We start from the raw sequence: 13,565 nt of genomic DNA, 5'->3' as shown, positions 1-13,565 counted from the left end.
GTATTGACAATACCTTAGGGACAAACTTAATTTATTTAAAACTTCACCTCACCAATAACTGAGCCAATATTAGTTAGCATTTTGTTAAATATTTACTCTATGCAGTCTGCTAAGAGCTTTATAGCTCTTAATATTTTTTAATATTCAGAAGAACCCTAGAAAAGCTATCACAACTTTACAAATAAGAAACCTGAGGTCAGAGAAATTAACTTGACCAGTTGTCACATTGCTTATAAGTAGTAGAGCTAGGATTTGAACCCAAGTTTTTATATATTTGAAATTTTAGCTCTGAACACCATACTGGAAATGAACTCTTATTTAGTTGGTAATCAAATGTTTTCATATTGTTGGCAATTCCAGCAAGAATAAAAAGTGTTCTCCATTATACATGTGGTAGATTAGTACTTTGGGGTGTATTATTGTTTTGAATTATGGTATCTTAAATAAGATATTGAAATGCTACATTATAGATAAGACTGTATAGCAGTAAGAAATACATGGTTTTTGCTTTTATTTGTGTCAATCATACTATCTTGCTTGAGCTTTTGAAGAGGGGAGTGACAGGGTGGCGATAAGCAGAGCAGATTAGTTGGTATGTGTTATCCTGAAATCTGAGTTATTTGGCATTTTTAAGGCTAAGCATTGATTGAGCTCTATGAACATAAATTGGCAAGAAAAAGTAATACCATCTGCTCAGTTACAATTCTTTGCTCTTAGCAAAGAGCATTTGTTTCAACTTGAGAGTTATAATCATATTTGTCAAACTTGCTAATTGCATGAGCTGAATATAAATTGTCAGGCTCATAAAGGTGTATATTTAGGGTCACCAGGCACTCCTCAGGTTCCATATTTTTATTGTTGATGGAGTTCACTTGTTTTTTTCCCCCTGTTTTTCTTATTGCCACTGGAGACTTCAAACAGTCTAGCTAGTATTTTCTGTAATTACCTAGCAATATTCTCAAACCAATGGCTTACACAGAGTACAAATCAGGGACTTTGTAAATTAGATTTTTTAAATATTCTTTATCTAGACTTAAACTCCAATGTTTTACTAATGGGAATAAGTTTTTATTTTATTTGCCAAGAGGCTCCGCTTACAGCTGGAGAAATGTGTTGTTTTCCTACTTATAAATATCGGTATAAAGTATATTCTACATAAAATATAAATTACTGATGTAAAAATGTCCATTTTGGTTTACCAGGGAATTCTGTTTGATTAACTTAAGGGAGCTATAGCGTTCTTTTGTTTCTTTAGCCTTCCTTCTGGTTTATTCCAAGAATTATCAGGCAGTTGTTCAAGACCTCCAAAGTAAAACACAAATTTTGAAAAGTGCTTTCTAGAAGGATCTACTATGGCATTTAGAACTTGAAGCATCATAAAATAGAAAAGTGGAGAAATAAATTACCTCATTAATATAGAATGACACTTCAGGCTAAACACATAGAAAAATAGTGTTGGCCTTTCCAAACAGATGCCGGGCGGTGTGGGCACGCACTTTAAAAAAACAACTCTGGGAGCCCCCATGGGGCTGTTCCTGTCCAACCAGGGGAACAGTGGGCTGAAAACCCCTGAACCTGTCTCCAAGGCCTCTTTTCTCTGACTTTTTAGTGAGCCAACAGCAACCCCACCGTGGCTCATTTCTCTCCTGTAACATTTCTAGAGAGCAAAGCAGCTCCGCCTAAACTTTCTCCTAAAGCTGCTTCTACCCTAAGCCCTGCCACGTTTCACTGTCCCAGCTTTAATAAATTACTCTCAAAATAAAATTTTTAAGATGCAGTATATTAATAAGTATCTATTTAAGTGTTGAAATAAATAAGGTTTGACAGAATGATTTCTATTTGCAACAAATGTGCATACCAATAATTTGGAAGATTAAAAAACAACAGACTCTCTATTCTAAAGGCATCAAGGTGACTAAAGAATACTTCTGTGTAATCTCAAATACTGAGTAATAAGTATATCCACTGTTTAAAAAGAGAAAACTAAAACAGGAGAAGAAATTAAAGTTGAAAAGGGAGAGGTTTTAAATAATCTAATCCAAAATAAAATGACTTTTTCAAAAGAATAAATTTGATAATGTACACTAAGCCAAAATGAGATTAGTCATAAATTACATATGGTGTGTTCTTTTCTGCCTTATTTTCCACATCTCATTCCCCATTAGGTGGTTCCTGTTCATAGATATAATCCCATGTCATTTCTCCCATCCTATGCCCATGGTAGGCAGACCATTAAGATAATGGGCTGCTTCTGTAAGAATGGAATCCTGATTGCGCCCCCTACATCTTCTGATCAGTTTTCATACTTGCTGTTGGGAAAACAATCTGTATCTATGGTGAGAAGTAAGGAACGGTGTGATATAATAAATAATGCTCTAAAGGAAGTCAGAACATTTCGCCTTAGCCCTGGTTCTTTCATTAAGAATGGACTCTCTATCAGCTTACAACTTCTCTAGGACTTATTTCCATCCTGTAAAATTCAGCGGGTTAGGCTGGGCTCTGTTTCTAAAATCCTGCCCAGTTTCAATTTTTTATGTTCTGTACCTTCAAAAATAATAGAAATTCTAGCCCCCATAGATGTCTCACCATTCCCTAAGGACACTTTTTTTTAAAACATCTGCGACACTGCACACACTCTTGTTTCTCAGCCGGGACGCCGCTGTCACCTTTGCAGCTGAGCAAAACCACAGGCACCTTTCAATGCCCCCCTCAAACGGCTCCCTGAAGTCTCCCAGCGCCTCCTAACTCGCAGATCACATGACTTGTTTGCAGCTTTGTAACGGACATAAATCGGTTCCCATTATTTTATCGTTATTGATAAATCTGTTTTCTCCAGAAAGTCCTCTAAGGAAAGGACTCAGACCCTTGGAATTTGTACTCTCAGGGATATGGTGCTTCACACATATCCACTGTTCAGTGGAAGTTTATTGAATTAATATAAAGGTCTGTCTGTTACAAGTTCAAAGCCTGGTAACTGAAGATTGTTCTTTATGTAACTCTAAACACATGTATATTGGTAAACTATTCAGAGTACGTTTCGTTACAACTCCTCCATTAAGCTTTTCGTGACTTGTGTACATTCTGAACCACAGGAACCGCAGAAAACTCAGTGGGATTTGAAGTCAGTCACCCCAAAGATACTGTAGGTCAGTAGTTAATACAGTAACAAAGAAAGAGCTCGTGCAGATAAGTAAGGAAGACACTATGATATCATTGCTAAGTTGTCAGAGACATGTTCAGACACTTCACAAAAGATGTATAAATGACAAGTTAGAATATTAGAAAACATTGGCACCTCTGGCTAAAGATAGAGCAATTAGCACAGTCATTGAGTATCTCTCTCTTCAGAAAACCATTAAAAGACTTTTTAAAGCAGAAAGCACAATGACAAAGAAAATGGGAAAGGAATACCAACAACAGAATTCTGGAAGCTGGAAAACAAATGGACAAGTGGTAATTGCCCTAGTGGACAGTTAAAGTTGAATCCTATGCTGGCATTGGGGAAAGCCAAAAAAGTGATCCCGTGACTAATGCAAAACAACCCAAAGTCTAAAACACCAGCCATACCCAGTTCCTAAAAATGTGGGGTAAATATTAAAACTTTTTAAGAAGCCGTTACACTTGCAAATCCTATTTTATGTTCCGGAGAGTGGTGTGACTATCCCTCATTCACCCCGGCAAGATACGTGACACTTATTCTCTGAGGGCATAAAACAGCCTCTGGACTGAGGGACAGCAGGCACAGTTGAAGACTGAAGTGCCGTGCTCAAAATGGACCAATTTTTTGAGGACATCTCCAGGGAAATAGAGCAAAAAGATGGAGAAATAGAAAACAGAAGTAAATGAGAAAATTAGAGAGCCAATTCAAAAAAAAATCTAACATCCAAATAATAGAAATTCTAGAAAGAATAGAAAACTGTAGGAGGAAATTATATATATATGGCTTATCCTAAGGATCATGATCAGGTCATATATACAAAGACTCAAAAATCAAAAGGGCATCAGACAGGGAAAAAACTTACAATCAACGCTGAAAGTCAAGACTTCCACCGTGTCCTCCATCCACTTCATTTGCCAATGGTGCTACCAGCCCCTGAAGCTGGCTCAGTCCATGGAGGTCTCAGGCCTTGACATTAGCCATGAGCCTACAGCTTTAAAGCTCCCCTCAGCTCAGGGGGAGCCAGGAGAAACTCCGGGAGAAGGCTCTACCTCCAGGGTGGACACAGGTGCTGAAAAACTACAAGACGGTGCCTCTGGCAGGACCCTCCCTGGCAGTGGCAAGATGTCCAGGTAGGGTTCCAGCAACTTCACCCTGCTTGGGGAAGTTGGGCTCTAGGAGAACTCTCAATAGCAGTAGGGACATTTTTACATCCTTTCTGGTAAAGAAGGTCTGGACCAACCCCTTTGTGAGGACTGTACTGACAATGTTTTGGAGCAGCTGGACACCATCTCACAATCTGACAGTCACAACTGCAAATGCTGTTTGGAGACAAGGGAGAAAATAAGTGAGGATAAGAGGGAGGCACTGCAGGAGTTGTTGAAGGACGTGGAGCTGGAGGAAGCGAGGCTGGTCCAGGAGCTGAAAGAGGTGGCTCTGGAAGCAGCCCAGACAGAACCTGAGATGCAGGACCAGCAGGAAAGGCAATACCATGGGGACTGCAGTAAACTGCAATGGCAACACCTGGAACTGCATGAGAACCGAGGAGCGTGGAGAGCCGGCTGTGGTACGCCCAGGCCCAGCTGGCCTCGCTGCAGAAAACCACCACCTTCAGCTCAATGTTTGAGATCCGCCGCGGTGGCCCCTTGGCCGTCATCACTATCCAGATTGGGCTGCCTCCCCACTGTCGCCTTGTGCTGGAGTGAGATTAATGCAGCCTGGGGGCAGACAGCCTTGCTGCTCCTGGCTCTAACACAGTTGATCTGGAGATTCAGAGGTATTGACTCATCCCCTGGGGAAGCCACTCCTATCTGAAGTCTTTAACAGAGACCCTCTGAGCTGCCCCTGTTCTGGAACGGGGCAGAGTGCTCTCTTGTGTAACAAGTTTGACCAGGGGATGATGGCCTTTCTGGACTGCATGCAGCAAGCAGTTCAAGGAAGAAGCCGACAAGGCAAGCTGGGCCTCTGCATGCCCTAAGGATCCATGTGGGCAAGGCTTGATAAAGACCCTGCAGCCAGTGGTGAGTTCTATTCCATGAGAACCCTCTTGGACGCAGAGGAGCCGTGGACAAAGGCACTCACAGTCGTGATTACAAATTTTAAGTGGAGTCTCACTTGGGTCTCCTTAAGGTATTGTCAAAATAAGTTTTTTTTTTCCTTTGTGGGAGAGGGTTATTTTTTTACTTTAAATTATTTCATTTGCACCTAGCTGTGCATGGCTCAGTGGTTGAGCATTGACCCAGGATCCAGGAGATCACGGTTCGATTCCCGGTCAGGGCACCTGCACTGGTTGTGGGCTCGATCCCCAGTGGGGAGCGTGCAGGAGGCAGCCGATCAATGACTCTCTCATCATTGATGTTTCTCTCTCTCTCCCTCTCCCTTCCTCTCTCTGAAATCAATAAAGATTTTTTAAAAATTAAAATATTTCATTTGTGAAAATCGTATCACATCAATTGTAAGACTGAAAAACATAACATACTTATAATTTTAATAATAAATGACCACATAGACATTAATTTAAGAGAAATGAAAGCATCGCCCAGAGCAACCAAAGCCATTGCCCTCTTCCCCGGCACAACTTCATCCCCCCCTTATCCTCCCTCTTCCCTCTTCCCTCTTCCCTCTTCCCTACCTGGACAAATTCAAAATGACAGCAAAGATTAACTTGCAAGGTGATGGGATGAAGGGTTGCAGAGGGAAAGAACTGAGGGTAGTGATGACGGGGAGGGAGTAAAGAGAAAGATGGAGATCTCAATTTTTTAATGAGAAAATAAAAGTAATCGGGCCATTGGTGTATGTAGTAGGACTTTGGGAGGGGGAATATTCAAAGATTTTTAAGTTCTTGCTGTGGTGTATAGTGTCCACCCCCACCCCCTTCATCCCTGAGAAGCCTCAAATACATTTCTACATGTTCTTCAGTGAAAAAATCAAAAGAGCATCAGACGTCTTAAGATTCACATTGAAAACAATGGAGCAATGCCTTTTAAATTTTGAGGGAAAATGATTCTCAACCGAGAGTTATATACTCAGCCAAACTATTAATCAGGAGTGAGCATAGGATAAAGAGAATTTCAAAGATACAGAGCCTCAAAAAAATTTGCCTCTGATGCAAACTTACTCAGGAAGCTCCTGGAAACGTGCTCACCAAAACAAGGCAGTAAACTCCAGAAACATCATCTTCAGGATAATGAAGGACCATCCCAGAGTGACAGCTGTGCGGTAGACCTGGAGAGCAACCAGCCTAGATCAGAAGGGGCCCCTGGGAGAAATTTCCTCGAGAAAACGAGTTTGATAAAAATCTTAATGTATTTGAACCATGCTTAAAGGAAATCTTTGCAGGTGAGGCAAAGTTTGAGATAGAATTAAGTTACAAGTATATAGAAACCCAAGGAAGTAAGTAAAGAAAAAAACAAAAAACAAGAATTTTCCACTATAAGGGAAACAAAAACTTGTGACAAAAATAAGAAGTAACTGGTGCATATTACATAGTTTGGCTGCTTGTAGTGTTTCCTTCGCCCTACTAATATAAACACAATAACTTAACTAAACTGCAATGTGTATTTGAAGGACTAGAGGTAGTGTGAATGGATGAGTAGCTAAATTGTTATCTCCCACAATAATCAATGCCTAAAACTAAAATATTAGAAAGTAGCAATACAGGTATGTCATTTAGAGATACAGAGTAATAAAGCAAACAAATCAGCTAAAAGATATGAAAGCGGCTACCTCTGGGGAATGGAAGATATGTATATGTATATAGTGCAGGAGATTTTTAAAAAATCTTTGTGGTACTATTAAATTATTTATGTCCCTATATAACTTTGCTAAAATTTAAATTTAAATTTGATCACTCTTACTTGTAATAAGACAAATAAATTAAAACAAAATAAATAATATATTTGCAGTTTTTTACATATTTATAATATTTTATCATGTGTTGATGAGAATACCATGTGAATTTATTCTCAAACAGTACTTCTAGAAGTGGAAATTAGTATAATATTTCTAAAAAACAATTTGGCAGTACACATCAAGAGACAAAAAATCTTTATTCCCTTTGACCTTAGTAATTCCCCTTTTATAAATTTCTCTTAGAGATCTACTTAGGGGAAAAAAAGGATTGGACAGAAATACATCAAAATGTTCACAGTGGTTATCTCTGAATGATAGAATAATAGGTGATAAAATTACAAGTTTTTTCTATTTTTTCTCTTGCACTCCTCTGCATTTTTTCTAAATTATAATGAAGAAGGCTACCTTTATATTCAGAAATTAGAGCAGTAAACATTTTTTTAATTTTTACAAACCTTGGTCTTCGTAACAGTTATTTATTGGGACAGCACCAGACCAGTTAATAGTGCCAAGACTGGAATCTGGATGAAGGCTAGATGGCCATCTGGAAGTGTGAGTCATTGGAGGGCCCTGGGCAGGAGGCTCCCTGCAAGTGCGAGCTGTGCTGACACTGACTGCTTTGCTTCGCTGCTCAGGAATTTCCCAGGGAAAAGGAGTGGGCTTCCCCACTGGATGGAAAAGCGGCTCCCTGGGACAGAATTTACAAATACAATGAGTGGTAAAGAATGGATTTTATTTCGGTAGAAAATAATGGTTAGGATGATGGTGGGAGCACCACTGAAATATCCCTGGACCCATTTTCAGTCCTTTAGTTGTATCTTCTGAACCGACTGGAGCAGTCAAGGTCTCACGTAGAGCGAGTTTGCTGTTAATTGTTCTCTTTTTCGTCCAGTGCTGTGAAATCTCTTAATCTTGATTTATCAGCTCTCCTAACACTGAGCTATTATAAAAGAGGTAAATGTTTCAGTGACATGGGGAGTGAAGAATGCATAAGGAGAAGGAAAGATTTAAGTTGAGTTTTAGAGCGCTTTCCTTTGTTTATCAGTGAAGAGGCAGAAAGACAGATTATTTAGGTAACATTATACTCCAAATGCACAGATCTGTTCGACATTCCTCCAAGAAACCATTGTAATTCTGGCCACTTGAATTTGCACACTTTGTTCTTTCTCTCTGGAACACCCTAACAAACTTTTTCTGTCTGATAAACTCTACTTGCTCTTCCAGACTAAGCTGAAATGTTCCCTCCAGTGTGAAAACTTCCATGACTTCAGAAAACAACAATTATAATAAGTGCAGTTTAATGAGCTGCCTAGTCATGTAGCCAGTACATACCAAGGTAGTTTTAGCCTCACTTTACAGAGGAAACTGAGGTTTAGAAGACAAGAACTCAAACCCAAAGCGAGAACTTTCTAAGGCCCCTTTTTTGAAATCCACATCACCCACTGATCATTTTGTTTTATGTTTATTTACTTAAATTTATCTTCCTCACTGGACTGAGTCTTCCTTAATAGAAGATAAATTATCTTTTTTTGGGGGGGGTAACATTTTTACATGTAATACTAATCAGATTTAAATTTTTTATATAACATTCCTTGTTTTCTCTAAGCAGAGAAACCAGATGTGTTTTATTCGTCATTGAGTCCAGCACCTGTCACAGTGGCTGCCACAGAAATTGCCCAATATATATTTTTGAATTAATAAACAGATTAACAAATGCATAAACAAATGAATGAAGCGGAAGGACTGAGATCCAGCTCCTAGCAAAATAATACCTTTTTAAAAAACTTTCATTGTTTCCATTGTCTGAATAGACAGTAATTTCTTAAGCTCATGTGAAATATCCCACCAACATAAACAATTATGTTAACCCAAATGAAATCTATACCCTAAGGGAATCTCAGCATCCTGGCAGTATGTGTTAGGGGCAAGTTTTACTTTTTTTTATGAACAAAGATACTGAAACTTCAGAATACTCATCTGTAGAGATGTCAGATTTTATATTTTATCAGCATTTTTTAATCTAGAGCTCCAGTAGGCATTTTAAGCTCTGGATCTCAAGCCAGTGGGTTCATGTTTTGTCACAGTAGGATCTACAATAGAACTTCGTTCCTGTGGTCTTATGAAGATTTCATAAATGTTGAGTTATTAAAAACTGACCACATAAGAGTAACATAGCCCTGGCTGGGTGGCTCAGTGGGTTGGACCGTTGTCGAGTACACCAAAAGGTCGTGAGTTCAATTCCCACTCAGGGCACTTACCTAGGTGGCGGGGTTGGTCCCCGGGGGGGGGGGGAGTATGGGAGGCAGCCCATCCATGCTTCTCTCTCACATCAATGTTTCTCTCTCTGCCGCCCCTTCTTTCCTCTCTCTCTCTAAAGAAAATTGATTAAAAAAATATATATCCTCAGGTGAGGATTAAAAAAGTAAAACTAATGTAAAAAGATTGCACATATTACAAGGTGCTTAGCCTGTAAGTAATTATAATATAATTAGAGTAAATTAATAAAAGTGTTTATTGGGACATCTGTAATAATGTTAACAATAAAAATAAAAATAATAAAAGAGCAGACTTGACATTTGTAGAACTATTTCCTATACTTTTTAATAATTATATAATTATAAAAATAATGAGTTTATCTGATAACTTTAAGAAGTCTTAAAGTCTAAAAATGGTGTGCTTTTTGTGAAGTAAGTCTATGTCCCATTTTTCTTCCTTTAAAAAAAAATTAAAGCCCATGAGAAATAAGATGTAGCAGAAGGTATTCCATTATTTCTTCTGTAACAGCACGATCCACATCAGCCTTTAACTACAAAAGAACAGGCAGAGGGAGAATGGCAGTGGCTTTCGTCGGAACCCAACTGAGTGAGTGGGGTGGCATCGGCTTTTCCTCCCGTCTGATGTGGGGGGAAAGTGTCCCGGGGGGACCCACAGGAATCCGGCCTGTTGGGTGTATCCAGCCCGGCAGAGCCACTCGCACCCCAGAAACTGCATCAGAAACCTCGTCATCCTGCAAACTAGAAAGGAGGTGAAGTAGGTGATAACTCGCTGCGTTTAAAAAACCCAACGAGCCTGCCCATTGGGAAGGGTGCGGCTCCCGGGCTGTCCCTCCGCAGAAACTCGGGGCTCCCGCCTGCATTCAGCTCCCTCTCCCCAGGGCCTGTTTTCTCTTCTGGTCTGCACAGGTGAGAAAGGAGCAGAGGAGTCGGTGTCAGGAAATGAAGCTCCGTCCCTGCTCCCGCCGCTTGGGGCACAGCCGCCTTCCCTCCGGCCGCTTGTCCCTGGGCCCTCCCCTGCCCGCTCCGAGCGCACCTCAGCTTCCCTGCGGGCCCTCTGCTCTAACGCGCACCTCGTCCCGGGGACTTGGAACCTGTGTCCTGTGCTGTTCCCTGTCTGGGACCCGCCCCATCTCCCACTGCTTCCCCGGCTCTACACTTGCTCCTCTTGTCCGGAACCGATTCCTCCCGCTTTGGGCTGCGTCAGGAATCACCTCCTCCGGGAAGCCCTCCCCAAGGCCAAGCAGGACGCGCCTGTCCTTTGTGCGCTGTTGGAGCCCTTAGCACGTTGGACACTAGGGTCGTTTGTGAGCTTGTCTCTCTTCACAGCCACATTGCGAGTTTCTTAGGAGCAGTACCTTGTCTATTTATCCTTGGCTGGCCAGCATTTTATCCATGGTTTAGTAAATACTATACGTTCAACAAATATTTGTGAACCGAATCAATGGGTTTTCACGAGTAGGGTCAGTAGGGCATAATTTTTAGAAGAGAATGCGACAACCACATAGGAAAAAATTTTGGAACAACTTTGCTTGAGGTAAAAGTCCTTTGTCAGAGACCACCTTTGAAACTTCATGCGCTCGGGTCACTTTTGTATTCTTTATGAAATAGGAATATCAATTCTCAGATCCTATCCAAGGCGGTCTAGTTACCAAGGAACAAAACACATTAGTATAAAATCGACTTTCTTGGCGTCCTAAATCATAGATCCTAAGGATATTATGTTGAAATGTCTCAATAGCTTCTAAATATTGATGTGCATGATGTCATATGATTCAAATAGTATGAGCTAAAGGAAGGAATGAGATTTCTAGACTGTCAGTGTACTTCTTGACAAAATATTTTATTGGTGTACAATCTCTTGACAATTATTTCCTGATCTTATTTCCCAAGGAAACGTTAGAGTTAAGATGTTTATTCTGCAAAGGGAAGTTTGTGATATTTTATTTTCATTACAACTGTAACAAGTAGACACATTTATCTTTTGCAGCCAGGGAGTGAAAGAGCCCTATATGTAGAAAGAAGCAGAGTCCCCAAAATATGAAAATCGGGTGTTGGTGAACTTGAAGTTAGTGTGTAAGGCAAGCATAGAATCTACTGACTTCCTTTTCTTAAATGAAACTTAACATCCTTTCTGTATGAAACTCGGGCAGCCTGTGGACATTTCTACAACTGAAATGCTCCTCACTCTTGGAAGTCAGGCTATTTTTTAGAAGGATAGAAAAAAGCTAGTGCCTAAAAAGAAAACTAAGCATGGAGAAGGGATCATCACTAATGGGTGTATTAATTCATGGGTTTCTGATTCCCTCATTAAATACATTTTTTAAAGGTTATTTGATAAACAAGTAAAAGCAGATGGTTTATTGATATTTTAGAGAGGAATAAAAAAGTCTACTGAAATTAACAGATCATTGTTTCTTGGGATATTTAAAAAATTCACTGCCAGTAGTTTTATGATTCGTTGTGATAAAATACTGGAGCAGGAGTAGCCTATAGGACCTAACAGCATACCTCACGCTAGCAGGGTCAGAGGTGGTGTTGCCTGGTTTATTTTAAGAGCTGTGTAGTCTACCCAGCACAAAGTGGACCAGTTTGAGCTTGGCTGGGACTTTCTAATGGTAGCCCTCAGAGCTCACTTGAAAGAGTAACAACAATGTAAACGACACCTTGGCTAATGGGCCTACCAATTTGCTTTTTAAAATAAGAAATTTCTAATATATGAAGGGAACTTGAAATATAGCATATTTGGAGACCTTAAAGCTGGATTTTTACTTCTTTCCAGGTTTTGTCTGTCTCTCTTCTCCCTCCCTCCCTTCTGTCCTACTGAAACCATATATTCTTCTCATGTTTCTTTATTAATGACAACAACAACAAAACAGTTCAGTTCTGGCCACAATCCAGGCCAGGTTCTTAATTTAAATACCCTTTTCCTAAGAAGTACCTTGAAAAAAGATTCTTACTCTCTCACCTTCCTTTTTTGTTTCTGAATGATAGTCATCAATTTAAAATATAGATTTCAAAATCATACTAAAAACTGATACTATCCCATTCTCGCTTTTTTTAACGCCCTTCATTTTCATTCCCCATACTGCTGCTACTGCCAAATAAACTGATTATCTCCGTTTTTATCTTCTCTTTTATATTTTTAAGGCAGCCATTAAAATTGGCTTGCTCAGAGGCTGATAACTTGAGGCATAGAATAGTTTGAGTCAATTTATTGGTGGTTTTGATTACATATAGCAGTTTTGTAACCTGCCACGCATAATAGATCACTTTCTAACCTGACCCTGGCCATGGCCCATCTCAAAAAGTAACTAGCACGATTCCTGGTTGACACTTAGACTCATGTCTTCAAGTTTGGTCATCTGTAGGAAAGTCTGCAGAGGCATTTGTAATAAGGACATTTAATTAAGAGCTCATTTTGACTCAGGAATATTGTGTACAGCATTGATCCAGAGTGTAGCTAATAAATTCATGATGCTGCAAATTATAAGTGATTTGTTAGTACATTGGCCCGTAAGAGTGAAACCTGCCTCAACAAGAATGTTGAAAGAGGCAAGGCAGTGCAACTTTCATCTCCACTGGGAGGGGACTAACTTGCCAAATCTGGACCATCAATCACAGTGAAAGCGTTCAAAACAAATCATACATCTTCCACAGTTCATTGTATTCATCAGCACTTTTGAAGTGAACAGTCCAGAGCAGTCCGTTTTGGCCAAGTCTTCAAGTCTGTGGTTTAGGCAGTATGCCTCAGCTGTCTTTTTCGAGCATGTGCTCTCAGGTAGTTGTACTCCACGGGCCAGTTTCAACCAAATCTGAAAGGACAGAAGGGCAGCCTTGTTTATAAGGAAGAACATTAGAGTATGTCTTCAAAATTGTTGTCTTAAAAACCAAAGCATTGTCTAAAAAGTCTCTTAGAATCACTTAGAGCTTGCCTACGTGAACAGAAGGCCGAGTTTCTCGCTTATGTACGTGCTAGCGCTCATTCTGCCGGCCAGAAAGCACAGTTAAGTGTCACTTAAGTGTGTCTGTGAGTGTATGAAGTGTGTATACGTGGGGAGAGCAGGAAGGAGTGCTCAGATATGAAAGAACGTAATTATTCACGGTCACCATTCTGATTGCCCTTTTAAAAATGTTTTATTTGGAAATAATTTCAAACTCAGTGGTAGACTTCATGAGTAGTACAAAGGACATACGTATTCCCCCCCTTACTGACCGCCTGTCAGCGTTCTGCCTCGAGTGCTTTATTACACTCTTTCTCTTTGTGTACACACGCACGCACA

The 13,565-nt window shown here is 40.0% G+C and overlaps 1 protein-coding gene and 1 pseudogene across 4 annotated transcripts in view; both read left to right on the top strand.

Moving 5' to 3' along the window:
- Positions 1-13,565, top strand: part of PDE4D (phosphodiesterase 4D) — an 896,187-nt gene that overhangs the window by 819,646 nt on the left and 62,976 nt on the right. The gene's annotated exons all lie outside the window — the stretch shown is intronic.
- On the top strand, positions 3,959-10,631 carry LOC148093450 (beclin-2-like; annotated as a pseudogene).

Source organism: Miniopterus natalensis, chromosome 3 (genome assembly GCF_054644295.1).
Source record: "Miniopterus natalensis isolate mMinNat1 chromosome 3, mMinNat1.hap1, whole genome shotgun sequence".
In the NCBI taxonomy this organism is placed as follows: domain Eukaryota; kingdom Metazoa; phylum Chordata; class Mammalia; order Chiroptera; family Miniopteridae; genus Miniopterus; species Miniopterus natalensis.
This window is presented reverse-complemented; position numbering and strand designations above follow the sequence as displayed.